We start from the raw sequence: 26,355 nt of genomic DNA on the forward strand, positions 1-26,355 counted from the left end.
AAAGGATGCTGAGCAACAATTCTGGGACCAGCTGTGTGTCCTTGGCTATGTTCAGGTGACAGGAGATAAAGGAGGCCGGAGGTGGAGGCGCCTTACAATGGGAAGAAGCTCATCAGACCCCCGGGTTCCATCGTGAGCCCCCAGGGGCTGGCAGCGTCTGGGAAGTGCTAACTCAGAGTGGACAGGGAAATTCAATCTGGCACAGAGAGACTCAGTCTCCTGGCCTGGGAGAGCAGGACCCTCCAGCCCTACTCACACGACTTCCCAGTCCCTCAGCCCCCGACAGTCACAGCACGGTCCCAACACCATCTCTGGGGGGACAGAGATGGCTATCACTTTGCTGCTGCTGGCAGCTTCCCAGCAGTTGGGAGGAACAGTTACTGCTGGTTCAGCCGCCATGGACCACCCCAGCGAGCTTGAGGAGGCAGGGGCAAGAGAGGGGACAGCCGCAGTCCCAATAGCACAGTGACGAGTCAGCGGGCTCCATGCGGGCACCCAGCCCGGAGCAGCGTGATCGACGCTGGGAGCCGATTGCTCCTGGTGGGACTGAGGCTGTCTGGGAGGTAAACGCCCAGGGACGAGGGTACAGTGCGGGGGGAGTCTGTTCAGAGATGGGGGCACCTCTGCCCCTGCTCAGGGCAGAGAAGCCGTCTAGCAGGGAAAGTGGGCAGGCTTGGCCATGAGTGTCTCTGCTGCTGAGGTTGGCCGTGCTCCCTGCACAGACAGGCTGAGCCCTGTGGACCCAGGCCCCACTCCACAGCCCAGTGAGGGGAGCCCGGCCTTAGACCTGGGCTTCTCAACCTTAGCATGAATGACATTTGGGCTGGATCATTCTTTGTCGGGGGGCGGGGGCTGTCCGGTGCACTATAAGATGTTTAACATCCCTAGCCTCTGCCACCCCCAGATTTGTAACAACCAAAACGTGTCCCCTAATGTTCCCTGGGGGCACCAACTTGACCCACGGCTCTCTCTCCTTGGGCCCACATTCCCCCTAACCCCAGCTGCTATGTTCTGTGCTTCTTCAGGATGATACACCCTACAAATCCCATGGGCCAACCGAAGCAGAGTTTCTTCTGACCCACCTTGGCAGAATGCTCTAAGCCTGGGGACCTGTGGGTTGTGATCTGAGCTAGGATAAGCTGGCTGACAGAAGAGGGTCGCTGCGGGCTGAGGTGCTGCTACAGGAACAACCAGGCCTCTCTGGGACACCCCATATCCTGGGAAGAGAGAAGGAACAAAGGGTCACATTTGGTCTCCATCCTTTCCTATTGCTCCAGCCTCCACACTGGCCTCCCTGCCTCCAGGCTGTCTCTCTCTCATCCATTTTCATCTTGGCAGCTAGAGCCATCCCCAGCACAGCCAATCAGATCACATCAGGGTCTCGTGTGCAAACCTGCTATGGCTCCCTATGGGCTGAAGATCAGAGTCTTTTGTCAGTTTTGAAAATGCTTCATTTTCTGGTGCAGGCCAACCTAAAATCATCAAAATAAAGGCCATAACTAAAAGATGTAAAGGAAGTAATCCATGTAACATCATGGTCAGGTCTCAATAAACGTAAACAATTACCATCATGATTCTCATCGTGTGTGTAACAGTGCACAGCCTACAGCACTCTGCAGAAAGGATTAGAGCAGGGAGTAGCTGGGAGCAGGGCTTAGGTGGTTCACAGCATGTAAAACTCAGTCTCTGGGGTTAGACAGGCCTGAGTTTGAATCCCAGCTCTGCTCTGTGATCTCCGCCAGGTTACTTGACCTCTCTGAGCTTTAGTTACAACTTTTCAATAAAGAGGGGTAAAAAACCCTGATTTTCCACATTGCTTGTGAGAACAAAATGATATATGTCAGATATGAAATCACAGTGTGTGGTATACAGTAGGCACTCACTACTTATTATGGCAAGAACTCATGAATCATTTGATCCTCACAACACCCAGTGAGATGGACATTGTTGCTCTCCCAATGTAAAGACAAGGAAACTGAGGCTGGAGGGTGGCGGGACTTGTGCAAGGCATCCTGGCCTTAGTTTTGACCCAGGGCCACCAGACCTCCCCGTCTGCTCCTTTGCAGACTGATTCCCTGAGGCCCCAGGGAAAGCTGGGCACCTGGAACATCATCCCCAGGGACTTTCCTGAAACTCTGAGTTAAGACAGAGGAATCAACTTAGAAAGTGGGAAACTGTCAGGTCCCCTCCAGGCCCCCAGTGTTTGCAGCTTATATCTGAGCAAAGCTGAATCAGGCAGCAAAGAAGCCGCTCCTGAGAGGACTGCTGTGTGGGAAAAACGAGGTCTCTGCCAACCCCGTGGAGGCCCCTGGCACCACGCTCCTCTGACATGAAGGAAATGTGCCCAGACAGGACAGCCGGGCCAGAGTCCTGCCACTTAGGGGGAGATTTAGAGGAAGCAAGTGGGAAGGCCAGACACACTGGCTGCTGAATTTACTGGTCTTTTCAGCAAGGTCGGCAGGAGGGCCCTTCAGCTCTGGGCTCTTGTCTGCAGCCAAGATCCCTGAGTTGGTGACCGTGTCCAAGGTCTCCCTGTCTCCCTGTCTCCATGTCTCCCTGTCTCCCTGCACAACGAGGCTGGGCAGAAGAAGCTAACTAGCTTGTGTCCTGGAAACTTTGGGGTGATTCATGGTTATTGCACCATGGAATTTCAAAGCATGGCCGTCTGCCAGGGATTCTGCTTTGAAAGTTAAAAGCGCAGGGGAGCCCTCATCCAAGTGTGTCCTGAGTGCTCACTAGGTACCAGGCACAACTAGCCAACTTAATGACCATGAAACTGTTGGCATTATCCTGTTTCACAGACATGGATGTCTCAGAGATGGGCTGTGTCTCTGATCCACAGATATGTATGTATGCATCTGTATGGGCTACTAAACCCATCGCTTTAAATAACTGAAGTTTACAGAGATGAGCTGAGTTGCAAAGAGCCCCCCAGTTTATAAGAAATTGAGACTTTCCTATAAATGCCTTCATTTTCTCCCCTGTGAAATGGGTATATTACTATTACTTACCTCACAGGTTGCTGACGATATTCCCCAAGATAATGGGTGTATAATTGTTAGCAGTGATCCAGGCACATGGCAGGTCCTCCATAAATGCCAGCAGGTGCTGTTATTCCTGTTTTAATCAGAATGGCCTAAAGAAACAAAAACAGGGGTATGAACTTTTCCAGAAGCACACTGTTAAAACAGTTTGTTCTTTCATTAGGCAGCAAATATTTATTGAAAAATTGCTCTGTGCTAGGCTCTGTCCTAAGATGTAGGGTTATGGAAATGAACAAGGCATGGGATTGTTTTCATGACTTTGAGCAATGAATTACAAAATAGATAGATAGATTAATAGACTATCCTACAAAATGCTGAAGAACAGGTTCTGTGGGCATAAATGATAGGAGGCTTGGCTTGAGGAGTCAAGGAGTGAACTCCACAGGAAGTGATTAAATTTGAGAGCTGGAAGATGAGTAGGTGTAAAATTGGTAGAAATAAAGTGTGTGCATGTATATGGTATATATGTGTGTGTGTGTGTGTGTGTGTGTGTGTGTGTTTATTTGAGTATAGTTCTGAGCATTTCACACCCAGAGAATAGCATGTGCAAAGGTCCTGAGGTAGGAAGGAATTTGGTGCACTTCAGAAATTCAAAGGTCAGAATAATGGAGGTAAGAGAGAGAGGCAAAGGTCAGGTTAAGCTCTGCAATGTCATCTCCCACCCCATCCCCACCCTGCCTTCCCTTCCTGGCATCCATGGAATAGGTCCCCATCCTCCATAGTCAGTACATCTCACTACTTCCATGCTCATCATACCCTCAAGTATGTATCAGCTTCATAACCACATATCTGTATCCTTGACCAGAATAGGACCAGAAGGGCAGAGATGGGAGTCATTTATCTTGGTAAGTGAAACCCCATCCCTAGACCTATGATATCATAGCTAACTCGAACTATTGTGCCTGGGTGAATGAATGAATGAATAAGTGAGTGAATGACTAAGTGGCTATTTGCAAATGCCGGGAATTAAATGCCATCAGCACGTCTGCACACACGTTCTACTATAAAAACAGTAAATAGGCATCGTGAGGGTTAGAGAAAAGAGATAAGCAAAAAATAAGATAAAAACATCATGTTCCTACTTTCCAGGGATTGCCTTTGTTAATACCTTAGTATGTATGTATGTGTGTATCCATCCGATCTATCTATCTATCTAATCTATCCATCCATCTTTATCTATCTATGTCTATCTGTCCATCCATCTTATCTATCATCCATCTATCTATCTATATCTACCTATCTAATCTATCCATCCATCCATCTTATCTGTCTATCTGTCTATCTATCCATCCATCGATCTATCTTTTACTAAAATGTAATCATACCAGCTGTCAGGCTTTGTAACCTGCATTTTTAGTTACCCATCCCCACATTGCCATGAACTCTTATCTAATAACTAGTCTACATCCAAATCCCCCTTCTTTCCCCCAAACCTTCCTTTGAGTTCCTTCTGCAGAATGCCCCTCCTTCTGGGTTAATCTGGTGCTTCTCTGTGGTTTCATTTGTCTTGTTGCCCTATCCCCTGTATTTCACAGACCAGACATTGGTTCTAAAGGCTGAATGGATTCATGGTAACTTCTTATGCCTAGAGCCTTTCACCGGGAGTACTGCATTCTTCTTATAGCCTCAGGAGAACAGTGATTTCTGCATGACCCTTTTTTTGTGATGTAAAATGAAACTGGCCCTGGGTTGGGATGATGAGTGTCATCTCCACTGTGCACGTATGTGTTTCCCCTTGAGACGATAAAATGGCATGTGTACAGGGGTCCAAATCTCCCTCAACCATACGCCTGATGATTTTAACACCAAATAATAATGTTGCCTGAATCCGTTATTTCACTGGGAGGTGGCTGAATACTGGTTTACTCATTTTGCATGATTTCTTCTTCATTATTAGTGAGTGTTCTCTAGGGCAGTAGCTCTTCCCTCCTCAACCAGGTGAGTGGTTATTATGAAATACAGTCTGAATTGTTTTTTTCTGCTTTGCCAGGGCAATGACTGTAAAGTGATCTTATTTTAGCCACCTGTGCTGGATTATTTAACTCAGTGTGTCTGGGAATGGGGCTTCCTTGTTATACCGTCATGGTGATTTTTTAAAGACAATTATTCCAAGGAAAAGTTAAATAAGAAGAGACAGGAGTGTAAAATCAGAGATCTCAAGAGCTATAAAGTTCCTTTAAAGTCCTTCTTGGTTGTTGTGTTAATATCCTATGGACCAGCACTCTTAAACTTTAATATGCACACCAATCACCTGGGGGTCCTGGCAGAGAGAAGATGCCGATTCCATATATCCGAGGGTCCTAGGATCTGAATTTCTAACCAACTTCCCTGGGATGCTTATGCTGTGGGTACGCACACCACACTTTGAGTAGCAAGGCTCTAGAACATTGCAACCAAGCCTCCTTCCAGCTTCTGCTTGGGAGTTTTCTGAATGGTCTTCACAGCCCTACATCATCTGGCTCTATCCACACTTCCAGCCACAGAATCAGCATTCTAAATTATTCATTAAAGACTAAGAGCCATGGTTACACTATGCATCTTACATGGATTGGCTAATTTTTGCTGACATGTACATATCTAACTCCATAGACAAAAAGGAGTGAGAATTTGAGCGTCTGCATACTTATAAATACGAAATATCCCTCGGTTAAAGACTTTCTCTGCCTGCCTCTCATATGTATTTCCCAGTTCACCTACATAGCAACCTTCACTCTCCATTTCCCTCCCCGAGAAGGTTCTGGCTTCTTCTCTCTGGAGATGTTCAAATTGAGCTTGAGTTTATCTCTATAAACACTTCACCTTATAAAAGAAAATAGCAACAACATGTTTCCTTCTGAGCAGTTGCTATTGAATCGTTTGACAAGGTTTGCAGAGAGTGCCTTTTAGAGGGCCCCCAAAGTAGCTCTTCTAGAAGATGACTAACATGGGTTGGGGAACGGCTGCAGGCACTGACCTGGGCATCAGGGAACCTGTTGTTGACCCCATTATGCCATTTTCTTTGGGTAACTTCACAGTCTCCTCCTTCCACCCCAGCCCCTCATTCTGTTTGTCATTCAATAACTTTATCACACATCTATTATGTGCCAGACCTGGTCTGAAGAGGTTGCAGCAGGGAACAAAGCAGACACAATGGTCCTGGCCCTTGTGGGGCTTATGCTCGGGACAGGGACACAGCATGGAGTTGGTGATCATATGATGACAAATTTTACTTTTTTAAAAATTTGTTTTTCGATTTTTAATTGAAGTATAGTTGATTTACAATATTGTGTTAGTTTCAGGTATACAGCAAAGTGATACAGTTATATAAATATATATATATATTCTTTTTCAGATTCTTTTCCATTGTAGGTTATTTCAAGATACTGAATATAGTTCCCTGTGCTATACACTAGGACCTTGTTGTTTATCTATTTTATAAATAGTAGCTTGTATCTGCTAATCCCAAACTCCTAATTTATCCCTCCCCTTCCCTTTCCCCTTTGGTAACCACAGGTTTGTTTTCTGTGTCTGTGAGTCTCTTTCTGTTTTGTAAATAAGTTCATCTGTATCATTTTTTACATTCCACATATCAGGGATGTCATATGATATTTGTCTTTCTCTGTCTGACTTACTTCACTTAGTATGATAACCTGTAGGTCCATCCATGTTGCCACAAGTGGCATTATTTCATGGGTTTTTTGGGGTTGTTTTTTTTTTTACTGCTGAGTAGTATTCCATTGTATACATACCACATCTTCTTCATCCATTCCTCTGTTGATGGACACTTATGTTGCTTCCCTAAAGCTCGCTTTTGATCAAGGTCACAGATGAGCGATGTAGGTTGCTATGAGTAGAGGCCAAGGTAGGAGATGGGGACAGAGTGGGAGAACCTAGGGGGCCGAGGTAGTGCAGGTGTCATTGCCCACAAGCCTGGAAGGCTAAGTGAAGGAGGGAGCCAGAGTGAGGGTCCCCAAGGAGGCAGGTGTGGCTTCAGTGCCAGCACCTTCCATGACCCCTGCCCCTTCACCACCCTGCTCCACCATGTTCGGTGCCCAGGGCAGTGACCCCGTGGCTTTGACAGCATCCATGGCTTCAGGTTCATCAGGCTATGGGGAGACAGTAGTAGATGGAAGGGTTGGAGGAAACTGGGGTGGGGTATTGACTGCCTGCAGCTACCCTACTGCAGAGACACCATAAGCAAGGTGTTATCTGAACACCTAAAGAGGACCCTCCGGCCGGCCCCCTCCCCAGGTCCCTTCCAGGCGTGGAGTGGTCCTTGTGGGCTTTCTTTCACCCTTGGAAATAGTTTCTTTATCAAAGTCTCCTGAAGTGAGCCAACCTGGGGTCCTGCCTGATACAGTTCAGAGCCCACAGGGCTTGTAGACGCCCACCCTGTGGGCAGGGGGACTCTGCTGAGGGTCCACAGAGGGTGAATGGCATCATCCAATTTGTATGACTTTTATAACTTTCTGTGTTGATAAAATTTCACACTTATAGAAAAGTTGCTAGAATAGTACTGTTATGGGTTGAATTGTGTTCCCCCCACCAAAAAAAAGAGATATTGAAGTGCTAACCCCCAACACCTCAGAATGTAACCTTGTTTAGAAACAGGGTCTTTACAGAAGGAGTCAAGTTAAAATAAGGTCGTTAGGGTGGATCCTAATCCAACATGACTGTGTCCTTATAGAAAAGGGAAATGTGGCCACAGAGACAGCCATGCACAGAGGGAAGAGACACAGGGAGAAGGCCATGGGAAGGTCGGGGTGATGCCAGCGAACATCTGGGGATTCTAGAACCTGCAAGAGACAAGGAAAGATCCTCCCCTATAGGGTACAGAGGAAGCAGGGCTCTGCTGACCCCTTGTCTCAGACTTCTAGCCTCCAGAGCTGTGAGACAGGAAATTCCTGTTGTTCTCAGCCACTCTGTTTTGGGTACTTTGTTATAGCAAAGTGCTCCCCAGGAAACTAATAAAAGTACAGAGGAGTTCTGTTTACTTTTCACCAGCTTCACCAATTGTAAACATTCACCAATTGTCACATTTCTTGATTTTCCCACTAAATTTAAATATATATGTGTATATATTAATTAGATACATAATAGATTAGATACATAGAAGTAGATTATATATATCTCTATATATACTATACTACATATACTATAGGTATATTATAGATATACTATAGATATATGAAGTATTAGATACATTTATTAATATATGTATTAGTATACTACTAATATATTAATACATAATTATGTACTTATGCTAATATATTAATATAAATAATGTATTATGTATTAGACATATGTATATAATGAATATATATGTTAGTATAGTATTAAATATATAGTCAATACTAATATATAACACATGGTATATATCATACATATATACTTATATACAATATATATAAAGAGTTTTTTTCTGAACCATATGATGTAAGTTGAGTGCTGATTCCCTTCTCTAGAGTGACAAAATCTCCTGGTTTGCCTGGGATTTTCCTAGCTCTAGCACTGAAAGTCCCACACCCTGGGACCCCTCAGAGTCGTGAGCAAACTGGGGCTGTTGGTCACCCAACTGTTAAATATTTCAGAGTGTATTTCCTAAATATAAGAACAATCTCGTACATAACCACAGCACAATTATCAAATTCAGGCCATTTACCATTGCTGTCATGTGTTAGCCTGTACCACAGTCCCATTCAAATCCCACCAATTGTCCCAATAAGCCCTTTACAACTATTTCCCCATCCTCATCTCCAGGGCTAGACCCAATCCAGGATTATTTAGATAACATGTTTCTTGAGTTGCTTCTGGACATCCAGATATTTCTTCTAGAACAGTTTCTGAGTCTTTTTGTGTGGTTGTGTGTGTGTGACCTCAGTCATGGATTACAGACCACTGACTAAAGTAAGAAGCCATTCTGATAATAAATATATGCACAGAAGAGAAGGCACAGATCTGCTCTGCAGTAGGCAACCAACTAATAAATGCAGAGAAATAATGGAGTTACAAAACCAGCGTTTGCAGCCATCATGGCATTAGTAGATTCAGATGGCTGTCTTTCATGGTTGCTAAAAGCCAGGAGTAAAAGTGGGATGAGGATGGGGATTTATAGTTTGGAAGTCTCTGGGTAGAGATTTCAGTCAGGGCCCCAAATCACTTCACAGTAGAAGTGATTTGCTTTCCCAGGTCTTGCCTCATGGGAACATCAGCTCCCTGAGGCTGGTGGCCCTTTTGCCCACTGCTGTAGCCCCAGTACCTCGCCAAGTACTGGTGACATAGCAGATGCTCAAAACATACTTGTAAACTGAATGAGGGACTGGACGAGGAAGGTCTCTTAGGGGCAGGGATTGGGAAAGTAGAAATGTTTCTGCTGGATCTGTTGTACTTCCCTTTCCCACAAGTGCGTGTTTTCTTCCGTACAGGGTTCCAAAGCAGAAACGGCGGTGGGCGTCCACTCTCTTAAATGTTAACCATGTAATAAACATGAATCACCAAAAAGTGCTTTTAAAATAAGGTTAATGGAGCTGCGTTTATTCCATTTTGTTGCATGGTTAACTAGATGCAAATAATTACTAGCTCCACATTTATGGATGCTCGTTTTAAGGTTATTTTATGTAGCTCTGTGAAGTGAAGGCTTTTGTTTTTCCCTCTTGGTTTTATAGGGCACTATGGAGTAGAACGTTCAATAAAGGCCTGCTGCAAAGGGGTACCCATCCTGGGGGATGACTCCCCAATGCCCAGGCCCCCTGTGCTAATTCCTCTCGTGGACCCAACCCATCCCAGGCTGGGCCATCCCTTTCATATCCTGCACGAACCAAATGCAGGAGCGAAGTGTGGTCCCCTGGGTGTTTCAAGAGAAGAGAGGACAGCTGACCTGTCACTTGTCACTTCCCCTGTCAACATTATTGTTACCCATTTGGAATTAGGGACCGTGCCAGCCCACCCCCCCTCCTTTTTCTCTGCAGTGTGCAGAGCTGAGTGCTTAATCGACATTTGCATAAAATGCCATAAATCATAGAATCTTAAAGCTGCAAGAAGGCTGAGAGGTCAACCAAGCGATGAACAAGAAAGCCTGAACGGCCGGGGAAGCCAAGGAGTCAGGAAGAGAGACGGGTGGCTGACGGTGTGCACGCTCTTCGGGCACTGCCTCGCTTCATACTCACCTTGCCCTGCGGAGCCGGGATTGCATGTCCACTTGGCAGATGGGAACACCGAGGCACACAGTGATGCCCGGCCTGGGATTCTCAGCAGTATCTGATCTGACTGACCCCAGGCTTCACGCTCTGTCCATGGGGCCTCACGGGAACCTGGGAATCTGGTCATCTGTGGGTGCATGACTGAGCCTCCGTTTCTCCATCTGTGAACTGCGTGTGGACACGTTCTGTAAATGAGTTACACAAAGAGTGGAAAACTGAGTCCTCAGCACGCTGACAGAGAATGGGGTACCCAGAGAACCCTGGCTGTGTCCCTGGCAGGGGTCAGAGGCAAAGAAAAGAGGTACGAATGTGGGAGTCAGACAGAACCGGGGTCAAGTCCTACCTTTTCTATGTGATTACTGCGTGAACTTGGGCAGGTAACTTTATCTGCTCTTCTACCTTCGCTTCATAAATATCCAGAGTCGTGGTCAAGTGCAGAGTCAGAAGTCTGACTGTCTGGGTTTAAAATGGCTCTGCCACAGATGACCTGTATGACTCCACACACGTGATTTATCATCATTGTCACCATCGTCACCACCGTCTACATCCTCCTCCTCCTCTTCGTCATCACCATCATCAGTATCACCACCGTCATCATCAAGGTGTAGTGCACATGTGGTACAATACCTAAATCTAAATGCAAAGCCTGAAGAGTTTTTACGTCCTCCTGCCCTGTGTAACCACCACCAAGATCAGGTTCTAGAGCACTTTCAGCAAACCAGCAGCCCCTGCCCTTGGCCCTCCCAGTCAACCCTGCCCTCCGTCCCCAGAAGTAATCACTGCTCTATTGTCATCACATAGCTCTGCTTCTGAACTTCATACGGATGGAAACGCGCAGTCCATTCCTTTGCGTCTGGCTTCTTTCACTCAGCATCGTGCCTGAGATGCATCCACGATGCTACGGCTGCACGAGCCCATTCTTTCTCATTGATGTGAAATAGTCTGTGGTGTGACTTCACCACAGTGTGTTGATCCACTCTTCTGTTAATGGACATATGGGTTATTTCTAATATTTAGCTCTTACAAATAAAGATCCTATGAACAGTCTTGTGCACATCTTTGGCGTCCCTAAATACGCGTATTTTAGGGGTGGAACTACCAAGTCATAGTTTAGACCTATATTTAGCATAAGGAAATGTTAGTGTAAGGGTTTTATCTCCTCTGTTCCTCCCCTTCCTCGTCTGTAAAATGGTGCCAACCTCTTAAGGCCGTTGTGAGGATTTAATGTGATAATCTATGTTAAGTGGGAAGAAAACAGCAAAATACAGAATGAGATGTACAGCTAGATACCAATTATGTAAAGTTTCAAAACCTGCATGAACAACAAAATATAATGTTTATGGATACATAATTGTGTAATAAACATTTAAAAAATCTATCGACATAGTAAACTCCAAATATAAGCTCCTGGTTGGAAAGTAGAAGAAAAAACTGGGATCAGGGTAGGTGCACGGGGACCTCAGCTACAGCTGTGACGTCTTGTTCCAGTAGAAAAAGATCTGGAGCAAATAGAGCATGCAGTTAAGATTTTTAAAAGCTAGTGTTTATTATATTTTCTGTATTCTTGCCTGTATGTTTGAAATACTTTTCATTAAAAAAAAACATTATTACTAAAATGTAATATTAATCTCCAAAATATTAATACTACGTAATGGTTTGTAACCTGCTTAGGATACAGTATGCAAATAAATGCTAGCTATTATTATCATTAATACTAAGAGCCCATTGTACATGTAATTCTCACCCTTCTTCTTGCTGGGTAAATCACACCTCGAAAACTTGGTCCAATGTGGATCCAGCTCTCACACTTGCTGGCACAAAGGAGGGTCTCAGTAAACCCTAGCTCTGGACATTTTCTTAAAATGATCAGAAGTCACCAAGCACGGCGGTTTTGACTAAATATGTCAGCCCTTCTGTGTGTCCAACTCCAATCACACTAGGAAACAAAGACCCCAGGAAATCTGTGCATTGGAGGGAGCCGTGGAATGCATGCTCCCAGCTCAGCCCAAGAACCTGGCCAGGTGAGTTATTCTTTTTCTCTCGAGACCTGCACGGGGTACCCGACAGCCAAGCTGCCCTTGACAGCAGGCTTCGGCTTTAACAAATGCAATGCTGGAACTATTTATTTTCCAAACGTGTTTGAATTTTGACTCATTGTGGAGATGCAGTTGGGGAAAAAAAATGACCAGGAAACACGCACACACACACACACACACACACACATGTTCACACATACAGAGAATAAGCCAATAGCAACCACCCTTCCCAGGAAAAAAATGGAAAAGATGAAGATAAGCAAAAGAAGCTTTTTCGTATCACTTCAATTAAGAGGAACAAAATAGTCCCCAGGCATACATGAGTGTGTTTGTGTATGTGTGTGTCTGTGTGTGCACCTGTGTGTATGAATTGAAAGGGGAGAGATTAGGTGGAGAGGGAACAGAGTGCTTAGGGGACTTCCTTGGCCCCCAACCCTTAACCAAAAAGATGCTTCTTGACTTGCATTCCACAAGCTGGCTGGACAGAATAAACGTGGATTTTATTTTAATAATGTCTTAGGCAAGACGAGGGTTCCTTGGCTCTAGCAGAATGGGTGCCCTGCCCTGGCATAGCGTGTAGCATGCAGGGTGAAATGTTGCTTCTGGGCTCTGGTGAAAGCGGAGCAGAGGAAGCAGTTGTGCCACTAATTGCTCCATTGAGGGCTTGGTTTACAGGGATATCAGTGCCCTGGCCTCCAGTAGGTCAGCATCATAAAAAGAGAGAGACATAGCAGCCCATTAGCACGGGAAGCAGGGGTGCTGGGGAGCCTGCGGACAGGAGCTCCACACGTAGGTCAGCCCTGCCGGTTGAATTTCACTGCTGAAATCTTGGGGACAATGAGGGGTTTCTTCTGCCCAAAGTAAATGGCATTTGGAGCCTTTGGGTTTGAGATCTGCCTCTGCCACTATGTGCTGGCCCCCTTGAAACTCAGTTTGTCCATCTGCAAAATGGAGCAATGCCATCTGCCCTGGGTTAGGGTGACAACTATAATGAAGGATGTCTAGCACCGTGCCTGGCACGATGCCACTAATGCTGACTGGCTCTTATTTTTAGAGGAAAGTAAGATTCAGACTCTCTGAGCAGGCAGTCTGGTAGGAAAGACATCACGTCCAGTTGGGACCAGTAGAAAGGGGCTCAGGATTGCGGAGCTCTCTGTAAGAAAGTCAGCCATGTGCTGCTGGACACTTGTCTGAAATGCAGCTGGAGCTGGTGCAAATGGCAAACTGGGCTGAATTCTCCAACGTACCTGATTCTTCTCATCAGCAACGGTGACCAGGGGAAGCAGAGGAAACCTCTTTGTTAATCTCCTAATAAGCACCTACCACCTTCCATGTGTTTTACATGCACTGTCTCATGTACTATTTTATCCTTATAATGATGTTATTTTCCTCTCTGCTGGACATCTATTGGTTTACCAGCCGAGCTTCCAATCCTCCTTTCTGCTAAAGATACATTTATACATTTTATTCCAGAATGAAGTCCCCATATGCTTCTGAGAGTGCTGTTCTGTAACTGCTATGGGAGAGCAGGAGTCTGGCCATGGCTTAGGCCTGACCAGTCAATGTATTCCATTCCTCTGGTGGCAGCGATTGACAGAGATGAGCATTTGACATATGACAGAAGTGAGGCTCAATTGCAGGATGTTAGCTGGGACTATTGGGAAAGGGGTGGTCTTTCAGTGACAATTGCTAAACTGGGAGGATATAGGTTTGGAGCTGCTGGCACCCTTTTTGTTACCATGAGGTAAGGTCTTGCCTAAGAATGAAACCAACGCAAAGAAATCAGAGTAGAGATGAGTCAGATGTTTTTAATACTGTTTCATTTTAAAATGGTTTACAGTTGTTTACAAGGAGTTGCAAAAGTAGTAATACTTCACCCAGTTTCATCCAATGATAATATTTTACATAACCATAGTAAAATTATCAAGACCAGGAAAATGACATTAGTACAATGCTATTAACTTGAATACACCCTGATTTGGATGTCACTAGTTGTATGGGAACTTTTTGGGGTGGGTGTATAGTTCTATGAAATTCTATCACATGCGAGTATTTGTCACCATGAACAAGATATAGAGCGCATCCGTCACCACAAAGAAACTCCCTCAAGCAACCCCCAAATGGTCACACCCCACCCCACCCTTAATGCCTGGCAACCCCTGATCTGTTCTTTAGAGCTATAACTGTGTCACTATGAGAATATTCATATATAGCATTCTTTTCTTCATCTTTGAATGTTTCCATCTTCCAGATGAATCATATATAGCACATGAACTTTCAGGAGTGGCTTTTTTTTCACTCAGCACGATGCCCTTGAGATCCATCCAAGGTGTTACATGTATCAATAGTTTGCTCCTTTTCATTGCTGAGTAGTATTCCTTTGAAAGGATGTACCATTGTTTGTTTAACCCTTCACCTACTGAAGGCCAAGTTATTTCCTGTTTGTGGGTATTAGGAATGAAGCTGGTATGAACATCCATGTACAGGTTTTTATGTGAAGATAAGTTTCATTTCTCTACAATAAATACCCAAGAGTGAGATTGCTGGATTATATGCTAAGTGTATTTTAACTTTATAAGAAACTGTCAAACTCTTTTCCAGAACAATCCCCCAACAGCAGATTGGGGGGCATATGACCTTCTTTTTGCCCATGTTCTCCTGATAAGCAACACCGCATTTGTCCCTGGATCACAGAAAACATACACTTTCCCTCTTTGGCGTCTGTACTTAGGAGCAAATGTGAAATGAGATTCAAAACTTGCATTCAGAAACAACTTTTATTTTTTCTGATTATAAACACGATGCTTGGTCATGGCAAAAGCACAGGCAGACCTCGGAGATATTGTGGGTACGGTTCCAGATCACCGCAATAAAGCAAACATTGCAATAATGCGAGTCACACAAAATTTTTGGTTTCCCAATGCATATAAAGGCTATGTTTACACTACACAGTAGTCTATTACGTGTGCCATAGCATTATGTCTAAAAACCAATGTACATACTTTAATTTAAAATAATGCTTTTGGAAAAATGGTGCCAATAGACTTGCTCGAAGCAGGGTTGCCACAAACCTTCAGTCTGTAAAAAATTCAGGATCTGTGAAGCACGGCAGAACAAGGTGTGCCTGTATTTGGAAAATTCAGCAAAGGGTAAAGAAGAACTAAAAATCTCCCATAAACTCACGCCCCAGGTGAAACCACCCTTGGGATTTCAGTGTTGGAATCTCAAGGTTCATTCTCACCATCCTCTTTAAACATCTACAAGTCACCATCCATCCTTGGCTGGTGGGGTGGGTGCCAGGTTTTCTCCTTCCTTTAATAAGAAGGGAACTGAAACAAAACAAAATAAAAAATTGGAGGGGAAAATACGCCCCAGGCCTTGGCTGCTTCTCTCTTATCTGCCTGCACTTCGTGGAGCAGGAGTTTCCTCTTACGGCTCTCAAGACTAGACACGCTTCTAGTCCTGTCACGCGCCTCCAGGCCAAGCAGCCCATTCTTATCAGCAGAAGCACCTGGTGCATTGTGGGAGAGCCGGCTGGGTGGGGACCCTTCCCAAGAGATTCCCCGACTGGGCCCCGGGCCAGCTGCCCTGCTGACCAGGAGTTGATTTTTGCTTCTCTTTGCAGCCTTCCCCTCCCCACCTTCCCTCGCTTAAAGAAGGCTCTGGGCTGAATAGAAATGACTTGCCGGGGTGGTGAGCCCCAGAGGGACACCCTCTGCGATTGTCCCCAGATCTCTCCAGAAGCCCCTGGGCTGGGAGGGATGAGGAAGTTGAAGTCACTGGTGAGGGGAGAGTGGGCTCTAGGGAACATGAGAACACACCTGTACACTCTCTGGCCCAGCAGTAGAGACTTCAAATCCACAAGTACCTGTGATGGCTTTATCCCCTCGGGATCCCTGGCATCCTGATGACTATGATTTTTACTATATATATATATATATATATATATATATATATATATATATTTTTTTTTTTTTTTTTTTTTTTTTTTTCCCCCATAGTTGGGGAAATTGATTCAAGTTCACGGTGATAGTTCTAATCTGCTAATGTTTCTCCATTTTCAAAATCTCAGGTCTGGTCACTGTCACATTTAATCTTTGAAATGATCCTTAACCGTGGTTGCAATTATTTTTTCAGGTTTATAGTTGAGAAAGAGGAGGCAGGCACAGAGAGGTGAAAGAACTGACTCAAGGTCACATAGCCGGGAAGGGGCAGAGCGAGGGTTCTGACCCGCCAGTGCTTGCCTGCTTCTGACTTCCTGCTCTTTCCAACACCCCGGGTCTCAGTTTCCCCATCGGCACAGAAGGCAGATTCATCTAGATCCTTTCTATGGCTCCTTCTCCTTAGAACTTTTTGATGCCCGTGTTTCAGAACCAAATATTTGCAAAATCCATCTCAGAAAGGGGCCTTGACCCCTGGAACTGAAAACTTGAACAGAGTCAAGTGTGAATTTGCTAAAATGGAAGAGAATTGGCCCAAATCCAGCCCATCACATGCTGGAGGTGGGTGGCGGGACAGTAAGGTGCCTGGCAGAAAGTGCAGGCAGTCAAACAGGAGAGAAGGGAGATGGTTGAGCAATGCATTTACAATCAATTATTGCTTTGGGGAAAAAAATCACGATTAATATTTTTAAAATGTAAGGAGAATGGAAACTTATAAACAAAAGTCAGCAGAGAGCCTCTCGTCTAGAAAATCTACTCAATGTTTGGCCAAAATGGTTCTAAACATCTCTCTGCACGTTTGTATTTCTAGGTGAAGAACAGTTTGCAAATGTGCATCCCCCTTGTCTCTGGTCATGGTGTGACCTAGCCCTGGCAAGCTGGATTCTTTGTCCACGTCAGTAGATGACTATCCTTACAGTCATGGTTTCAGCACGTTCCAGTATTTGAATACATCGCAATTGTTGAACTAGTGCCCTGTTGATGGATCTTTAAGTGGTTTCCAAATGTTTGCTATTGTGAGCAACCCAAAGCTCAAATGATATCTAGATGGAAGACATTGTAGATATAAGTGATATAGATATAGATGCATGTGTAAGTGTAGGAATTGGTATTGATACCTATGGGTACACATTGATATCAGTATGAGTTTTAACCACTGGCATCACAGTTTATTTTATAATGAGGGCTTGCTTTTCTGAGGGGTAAATAGCTTGCTAACTGGGCAATACTGAGGTGGAAGCTTGAAACGGTCTCTCTTCTTCTCATAAGGCAACATGGGCCGAGGGGCAGACACATAGTAAGTTCTCAGTAATCATCCCTTTCCCCTTCTCTCTCCTGCCAGCCTCACTTCAGAGACAACAAAGAGGCAGCATTCCTTGAATAATTCATTCAGAAATCCAAACAAGGACTTCACACCTCCTATGCGCCAGATTCTATGCTAGGCATTTGGGATGCAGCCATGGAAAAGGCAGGGACCTCACTTTCCAAGGGCTCTGGGCCAGGGAGAGATGCCCAGATGAAGGGCGAGGTGGGATTTAACAGCAGTGTGAAGAGTTCACGCGAGGAGCCATGAACAAGGTCAAGAGTGACTGACGTGGTTTGGGGGGATGGGTGCGCATGGTCGGGAAACACGTTCTGGCATCAGAGACACCAAAACTAGGCTTGCAGGGGGATGATGGGAGTTTGCGGGTGGGAAGTGCACTTCAGCAGGATGGAAGAGAATAGAAAAGGCAGTGGATGAAGCAAAGATAAAGTGGCTGGAACACGGTGGTTTTCTTGCAAATGGCGGGTGAATGAGCTGCTCTGACTCATTACTTCAGTGATGGGGTGGGGATAAGGTGCCTACAGGCCTGGGACAGGATCAAAGGTGAGGATGCGGAAAACAGGAGACGCTGCCCTGTCTCTAGGTGCTGGGCACCAGGGGACAGTGTCCTGTGAGGGTGTGGGTCATATGTGGACAGCTCATATAATTTTTCAGGGGGAGGGGAAAATCATATCTTTGACAAAACCCCTCCTGATTTTTAAATATTGGCAAGGCATCCAATCTAAAAACCAAATGAAATATCAACAACCATAAAAACACCTAAAAAACCAACAACTCCACAAAATGCCTTGTAAAGACTAAACAGAAGGCATCCTGGTGACAAAATTGTACCCAAAGGACCCTGGTTGACCAGCTTGTCACTTGACACCTCCCCAGGGATATGTGACCTTCAAAGACACCCTCCAAATACAAGCTTCAGAAAAGATAAGCCCCTTCCATGTGGCTGGGTTTATTTTTAAAGCAAGGTTTCCTTGTCTGTGTTCAACTCGATGGGTGGAGAAAATAACTAGAATTGATTTCTCTGCACCCGCCAAGGAAGAGAATACGAGGCAACTTGCATCTCTATACACGGCAGAAGAGGGGGGAAAAAAAAGAAACTTCCTTCCAATCTGGGTCTCATCCCACGGATAGTCTTCTCACTTTTTGGACTGTTTTAGGGGCGTCTTTTGATTACAACATTGGTTTGAAGAGACACTAATTGTACCCTGCTTACAATGCTTGTAATTATGCGTATTACATTTTGATTCATTTCCATATGTCAACACCACTGCTAGATGCAGGGTGGTGGTGGGGTGGCTGAGAACCGCTTTTATAATCGGTTATTGTCTATGAAGAAAAAAATCCGCACAGAACATGAGTGAAGTGTTCTTTGTTGAAATTGGAAATAAGATTATACATAAAAGTCATCCTCTGACACCCAGAAAATGGACAGTTTAAAATAAATTGCCACTGCTGATCAACAAGATTGCTAGCTCCCTTCTTCCCTTTTACACTAATGAGGGAAATACTTTTCAAGTCTCTAATAGCAAGATGTTCGAGTGCGTCATTTCAATAGCTTTGTTCTTAATAAAAGGTGACCCCAATATTCCCCCCCCTTTGCTGAAGACATTGTCCTACCCCGACATATTTGTGATTCCAGGCTCCTTGTAAAAAAGGAACGAGGGAGAGAGAGAGAAAGGAAAGGAGAGGGGATGGGGGAGGTGAGGGGGCGGGGTGAAGGGGAGAGTGACAATGTCTCCTTAGCTTGAAAAAACCCAGCGGCATGGCGACAAGCAGAATTGGAGCCCTTCCGGTCTGAAGGAAGATGACTCTGAACCAAAGCAAAAATAAATAACCAAAACCAAACAACAGCTTCAAAGAACCTGTGTGCAGACCGAGCTTCCTCGGAGGACTTTTCCTGAGTGCAAATCCCTTTCGTGCATGAGATGAAAGGACTTAGGCATCTGGCTGGCATTTCCACACAGTGGCTGAGGCAGGTTATTGCCTGCAACTCTGGAGACTGAAAGATGCTGAAGGTTGGCTCCGGATGGAAAATCCTGGAGGTTTGGGGTGAGCCAAGGCTTGAATGCTTTGGAACAGGACTTGCAAAGGGCTTGGGGTGGGGGGCAGAGCTGGAGGGAAAGGGCATGGGTCTAGGGCACCCCCCTTGTTCACCACTTACACGCTGGGTGTATATACTGAGTTGTGTCCCTCTCAAAATTCATATGTTGAAGTCCTAACCCCCATAACCTCAGAATGCGACTGTATTTGGAGACAGGACCTTTAAAGTGGTGATTAAGTTAAAACAAGGCATTTAGGGGGGGCCCTAATCCAATCTGACTGGTGTCCTTTTAGGAAGACAGGGAGACAGCAGGGGTGCACACAGAGGCAAGGCCATGTGAGGATACAGAGTCAGAGGCCAGGTCTGCAAGCCAAGGAGAGAGGCCTCAGGAGAAACCAGCCCTGCTGACAACTTGATGTTGACTTCCAGCCTCTAGAACCGTGAGAAAATACATTTCTGTTGTTTAAGCCACTCGCGCTGTGGTATTTTGGTATAGCAGCGCTAGCAGACTAATACAGTGGGTGATGGAGGGCAGGTCGCGTCACCCGGTCTGTAAATGGAGAAGATAAATCCCATCTTGCCCTGCTGCTTAGAAGCACACTGGGTGCAGGGCAGTGCCTCTCGGAGCTCAAGGGTGGGAGTTTCTGGGTAAGGAGGTAGGATTTGTGTCACAGTCAATAGATGTATCCAGGGAGAGCGATAACAGAAATTCCCACTGATTGAGACTAAAGCCGGTGCTATACAAGGACTTCCTCATGAATTCCTCCACCAGCCCTGTGAACGGGAATGCTATGGTCCCTACTGGAGATGGGAAAGTCGTTAAGTGGATGATTAGGATTGGAACCCATTTCGACTTATACAGGTATCCCCCGCTTTTAGAAAGTTTGCTTTATGCCATTTCTCTTTTATGAAACACCTACGTTAGTATCTGTTTTCACTAACTGAAAGAAATTCCAAGAGGAGTTTTGCTTTTACGAAAAAGGGAGAAAAGCAAAAATTGCATTCATTATTTGTTTTGCACTGAAATGTTGTAGAGATAGGATGAGCCCCAAGCAGGGCGGGTGGCACCGCTGAGCTCCCTCCCTGGGATCCACACTGAGCATCTCAGCATCCGGCCACCATAGCTTTGAACCTCTGTCCATGAGCATCTGTGCTTTATCTCTATTTATTTTGTGCATCAGTGAGCAAGATGTGTCCTAAGGTAACTATTTCTTCGCTTTACGCCGTTTTGGCTTACGGAAGGTTTCGGGTAGTGGGAGAAACCTGTCCTGGTTTTTTGTGGTTTGTATCTCCTAATCCTGAGTGTGAAAACTGTTCAGACCCACTGTTTGGGAAAATTCCAAGGGCATGATGGAGTAGCCTCTCTTCCAGACATGTTTCCCCAGCCGTCATCCCTCCTCCAGCCTCTAAGTGTTTAGATGTCTTCCCTTCCAGGCCACCACAATGGGAATCAAACAGTTTTGCCCAGGCTGGAGGTCAGGTTCAAGGCTCTGAGCAGAGATTAATTTCTGCTTTGGAATATTCCTGAGTTTTTCATTTTGCATAGTCTGACTACACAACCAGCCTCCGCGATGTGCTTGTATGCTCCCTGGGGACACCAACATGGCATCCTGTGATTTGGTCTTTTCACGGGACTCTGCGAGGCTATTGGCCTCCTGCTCTGTCACTATATAGGACAGCCTCCGGGACAGTTTGCTCCCTGGGGTCAGCTGGCCCTGTTGTGGGGCCTGGTTGTCTGAGTGTTCATGGTAGCAGGGTCCTGTCCCCTGTAGAGGGCTGTGCTTTGAAATATAGGAAGAGATGCCACCAACGGTGGCCTGCAGGCCATCAAAAAGAAACCTGGCCAAGTCCCGACCTGAGAATTTGTTCTCAGCAGTGCTGGCACCTCTTGTGTAACTCCAGCCTGTGTTTACTAACGTGAATGAATAGTACAAGCTAACCTTCTGTGTTGGGAAGGCCTGTGCTAAGATCTTAGGCTCATCAGAGCATGTCAGCCCTCCATCCCCAGCCAGCCAGCAGGGAGAGGCAAGGACCCCTGTTCTTCAGAGGAAGAGACTAAGGTTCAGAGAGGCCCAGCAGCATGCTGAAGGTCACACAGGGGGCATGGTGGAGCCGAGCCAGGATTGGGACACAAGGCTGTCTGACTCCAAAGCCCATGTGCCAAAGTGCTGGGCTGTACTGCCTGCAGCTGCTGCTTTGCCCGGGACCCCCATGCACACCCCACTCAGGCAGGGGCCTCTTGCTCTTTTGGTCCCAGTTGGCCCTGACCGGTCCACCAGCTTCCCCCTGACTTCAAGGCCAGTTTGCAAGTGTCTGTGCCCTCTTCTAGTGTCCGTGCCCCAGCTGACCCAGGATGCTGCTGCTTTTGCCGCCTCTGCCTCCAGGGTCATATGTGAATGGGAGACCCCTGGGCTACAGGGTCTATTTAGATCTACATCTGGCTAGGGACCTGCAGGAATTCTGCATCGTCCTCCACTTGTTTTTAGCCTCTGTCTCATCTCTGTGTTTTTTCAACTTGTGTCCTTTCATATTTTGTTTTGATATTAGCTTTTACACTAATATTTACACTAATGCTTGTTGATGGAATTCCAAATAGTCTCTGCCATCCCAGAAGAGTCTCGAGGATGCTGTGAGCCCCACAAGTGCAGGGCCCTCCGTCCCACTGATCCCTGAGTCTCCCTGCCCTACACAGGGCCTGGCTCATGGTCGGTGTCCAGTAAAGGGTAACTCAGCTTCCATGGTCATTACCCATCCATTCCTACCACAGGTGTTTATTGGGCACCTTTTATGTGCCAGGCACCAAGGTAGATCTGTAGATACAGCAGTGATCCAAAGAGACAGAAATCCCTGCATTTGTGGATCTTACATTCTAGTGGAAGGTTGGTGATAAGGGAGGGAAAGGGGGGGAGGAGGAGAAATCAGAACATAACGGGGAGGGGAGAGAGAGGGAAGGGGTGGGGGGAGGGAGAGAAGGAGGGCCAGGAGGATTTATGCATAAAAATGTCTCAGAATATCAAAAATAGCAAAATATCAATAGAGGTTTCCTTTTTCTTGAGTTCTTCGTCTCCTTTTCTGTTACATTGTCTTGTTTGGTTTGTTTGTTTGTTTTGTTTGTTTCTTTTTACCTTTCCAACACTGAGCCCATACAATTGGTTTAATGATTTTTTAAAATGAGGGCTCTTTGGACTTGAAAAGGTAGGAGACCATGATCTGGTCCAGCCTGTCCATTTTATCGATGGGGAAATGGAGGCCCAGAGCGGGTGAGTGACATGCCCAAGGTCATGGTGTGTGAGGGACAGGGCTGAGACTGGGATTCCAGGCAGCTCTCTCTCCCTGCAAACGCAGAGCCTCAGGAAGGAAGCTCCCATAGAAACATCCACAGAAGGGTGCCTGGCCAGGGTGGACAGTTCCAGGCAACTTAGACTCGGGCCACAGGGCCCACACCAGGCACAAATGGTGAGGTGTTTGCTTTCTGCCGGGGGTGGCAGTCCCGATCCCTGGGTCAGTCATCAGTCCAAGGTCAAGCCTCAGCAGTGGGACACTGGAGCTGGACTCTGCTCCTTGGGCGAACATTTCTGAGAGGTCCCAGCAGAATTGAGCCCCCGTTCACAGCAGTGACCATGACAAGCACACTCAAATTGGCCCTCCCTTGTCCCTGTCTTGCTGAATGGACACTAAATAGGTAAATAGTCCTTGAATAAGTAATACGCGTAGTATGCCAGATGGTGCTAGCAGTTAAGGATAAAATGAACGGACTTTGTGGGGTGGAGAGTGACAGGAACTGCTGTTTTGGAGAGGGTGGCCAGGGAAGGCCTCTGATGAGAAGGCATTTGAACAGAGAACAGGGAGGAGGGAGGGAGGGAACCCCAAGGCTATCTGGAGGAAGAGGGTTCTAGGCAGAAAGAAAACGAATGCAAACACCCCCTAAGTGGTAGGGTGCCTGGACTAGGAGGAAACGAGCAATGCTCCAGGGTGGCTGGAGGGGAACGAGCAAGGGGGAGAGTGATGGGAGAGGTGAGGAAATCTAGTGTTAGAGAGATGAACTGATTTCCCCAAGATCACACAGCAGGGCTAGGCTTAGAACCCTGGTCTTTCAGAGTCACTCTTCTACATCACACCAAGCACGGTCCTCAAAAATGTTGAATGGAAAAGAGAAGGAGGGAGGGAGGGAGGAAGGTAGGGAGGGGAGATGGATGAATGGATATAGGGATAGATGAATGGATGGATGTAAGAATGGATGATAAATGGATGAATAAGTAAGTGGAAGGATGGCAAGAAATAAGGAAGAAAGAAAGGAAAGATGGTGGATGGATGGTAGGAAGGCAAGATGAATGGATGGATGGATATATGGATGGATAAATGGATAAATGGATGGATGATAGATGGATGAATGGTTGGATGGATGGATAAATGGGTGGATAGATGGATGGATGGATGGATGGATGGATGGAAAGATGGAGGGATGGATGGATGGATGGAAAGATGGAGGGATGGATGGATGGATGGATGGATAGGTAGAGGGATGAATGGATAGATGGATGGATGAATGGATAAATGGATAGATGAATGCATAAATGGCTGGCTGGCTGGCTGGCTGGATCAGTGGATAGAGATCAGGAAGGGAAGAAGAAAGAGGAAAGAATAGAGGAAGGAATGATGGTTGGATATATGGATGGATGAATGGATGGATGGATAAGTAGAAGGATAGAAAGAAATAAGAAAAAAGGAAAGATGATAGATTGATGTATAGCAGAAAGAAAAGAAGGAAGAGAGGAAAGAAGGAAGGACGAAGGGAAGGAGAGAAGGAAGGAATTTTTAATGTATTTAATCTCAGTGCTTCCTGCTCTAAATCTGGCCCACTTCCGTGTCAGGGGCTGCTGCCTGCACGCCGCCCTTTCTCTGCACCCTTCCCCCACAGCCCCCTTGCTGTTAAGCTTGCTGAGCCCTCACCCCAGAAAGGTAATTCTACCCTCTAATTACAGCACTTGTAAAAGTAAGAGAGGAGCTCATTCTTCAGAAATAAATCAATACAAGTTAAAAGGCCATCCTGTTTGTTTCTGTAACAATGCTCTTTAGAAAATTGGGTGCTGTTCCATTTGCTGACGGGTAGCCCATCCGTCATCGGCAGCCAGAGTCACATCACATTATGTTGCCAAACATAATATAGCATGATCGGGATGATGCATCAAATTGGAGATTGGCAGGGAAATGAATTTTAGCAGAGAGATCTCACTTGAGAAAATACATAAAGCCAAGAAAGAGCAAAAGCTTAGAGGGAGTTTTCATAATCAGATATGGGATTTAGAAAGCTCAATAGTACAGGAATCCCCAAACCAGGAAAATTATACCAATAACAAGATATAATCATAAAAACCAAGAAACATGTTAATAATTAGAAGAGAAGGGAGGACAAAACTGTCAGCAGTGTTCCCTCCACTGAGACACACACCAACCACAAGAGACACGTTTTATTATTCCTATTATGTGGTAAGGAAACCAAGGCTCAGAGAGGTTAGGTGAGTTCCCAAAAGTCACACAGTCATTACCAGCAGAACCAGGATGCAAAGTTGGATCTGCTGATGCTGGACACAGAAGCACCAAGGTGTGTAGATGAACTGGGGCCAGTTTCTTAATTAGATGTAAACAATACAGTTGATTTTCTGAAAGTCTCAGAAACTTACCTGAGGCACCAGAATATACACATCTCACACCCTTGCCAAGGAAGCATGGCTGGTTTGAATGTGCCTTCCAGCCTTACGGTCCTTTGGGTCTATAAATAAGTGGCACATGGGTTGTGATGGTTCCAGGGAGGGTAACCGCCCTCATTCTGGGAAACCTGAAGCTCTGCCCGTGACTGGTATTTCTGTTGGCACTAAGTAGGAGTTTGATTTTGCACCAAGGGGAGGGTTCGTGGTTAGCAAGCCCATCCTGGATTTATGGCCCTAGCTGGTCCCCCAGTTCTGCTCATGCTGGGGCTTGGAGGAAGATGGGGGTGGCCATCAACCACAGGGCTCGCTCTGCCATGCCCGGACCCTTTCTCTGTCATGTCTGAGGAGCTCCTTTCTTGAAGTCACATGGCCTCTTTTTCCTGGCAGATTCAAGCTGGTGAGATGCTCACGTGAATTTTAGGGACTCCAAAGGGACTTGAGCACATACTCTGCCTAGGGAAATTTGGCCTAGTTCCTGCCCTGGAGGGGCACAGGGGAGAGTATGTGTAAACAGACAAGTGTAGCGTGCTTTCATTTATTTGGAAACGCTCTAGTATCTCAAGTGTAGAATACAGTGCCAGAATCATAGTGGGGTTAAATAATTGGGAGCTCAGATTGTTGATTCTATGTAGGAATGTTCAACCATAGCAGCACAAAGGAGAGAGTAATTGACTGAGCCAGGATGAAGCAGTGAGGTTCATGTTGGATTTTGAGGCATGCATAGGAGTTTGGTTGTAGGCAAACCTATTAGAGATGAAGGCATTCCAGGAAAACAGGTTAGTGGGCAGAAAGGCAGGAAGAATGGCATGTTTGGGGAATAATGTAATTTAGGAAGGGGGTGTTCCCTGGTTTGTCAAGTGGAGGTGAACAAAGAATGAGAGATGTATTATAAAACACTCTTTGGTTAGGTACCATGCCACTCTACCTGTGGGTGGCACTAAAGACAGAGTCCAGATGTCATGTGCCCAAAACTGCATTTTCCAAACCTGAAGCTAATTAACTGAAATGCAGGAGCACGTAGGACTGTAATGATTCTTTTCCTCCCTTTGGAATCCTCCTTTCCTTCAGATGATAAAAGAGATC

At 45.8% G+C, this 26,355-nt stretch overlaps 1 long non-coding RNA gene across 5 annotated transcripts in view; it reads left to right on the forward strand.

Annotated features, from left to right (window-relative positions):
* LOC130704626 (uncharacterized) overlaps positions 1-26,355 on the forward strand; it is a 298,014-nt gene that overhangs the window by 246,645 nt on the left and 25,014 nt on the right. For 4 of the 5 annotated variants that reach the window (XR_009005072.1, XR_009005070.1, XR_009005073.1 and 1 more), the window contains one exon: positions 9,689-11,843. The exons of the other annotated variant lie outside the window; for it this stretch is intronic. This is a non-coding gene — a long non-coding RNA (uncharacterized LOC130704626). Of the gene's footprint in view, positions 1-9,688; positions 11,844-26,355 lie in introns of those variants that run through there. 5 annotated transcript variants of the gene reach the window in all.

The sequence above is a fragment of the Balaenoptera acutorostrata genome, chromosome 13 (genome assembly GCF_949987535.1).
Source record: "Balaenoptera acutorostrata chromosome 13, mBalAcu1.1, whole genome shotgun sequence".
NCBI classification, from domain to species: domain Eukaryota; kingdom Metazoa; phylum Chordata; class Mammalia; order Artiodactyla; family Balaenopteridae; genus Balaenoptera; species Balaenoptera acutorostrata.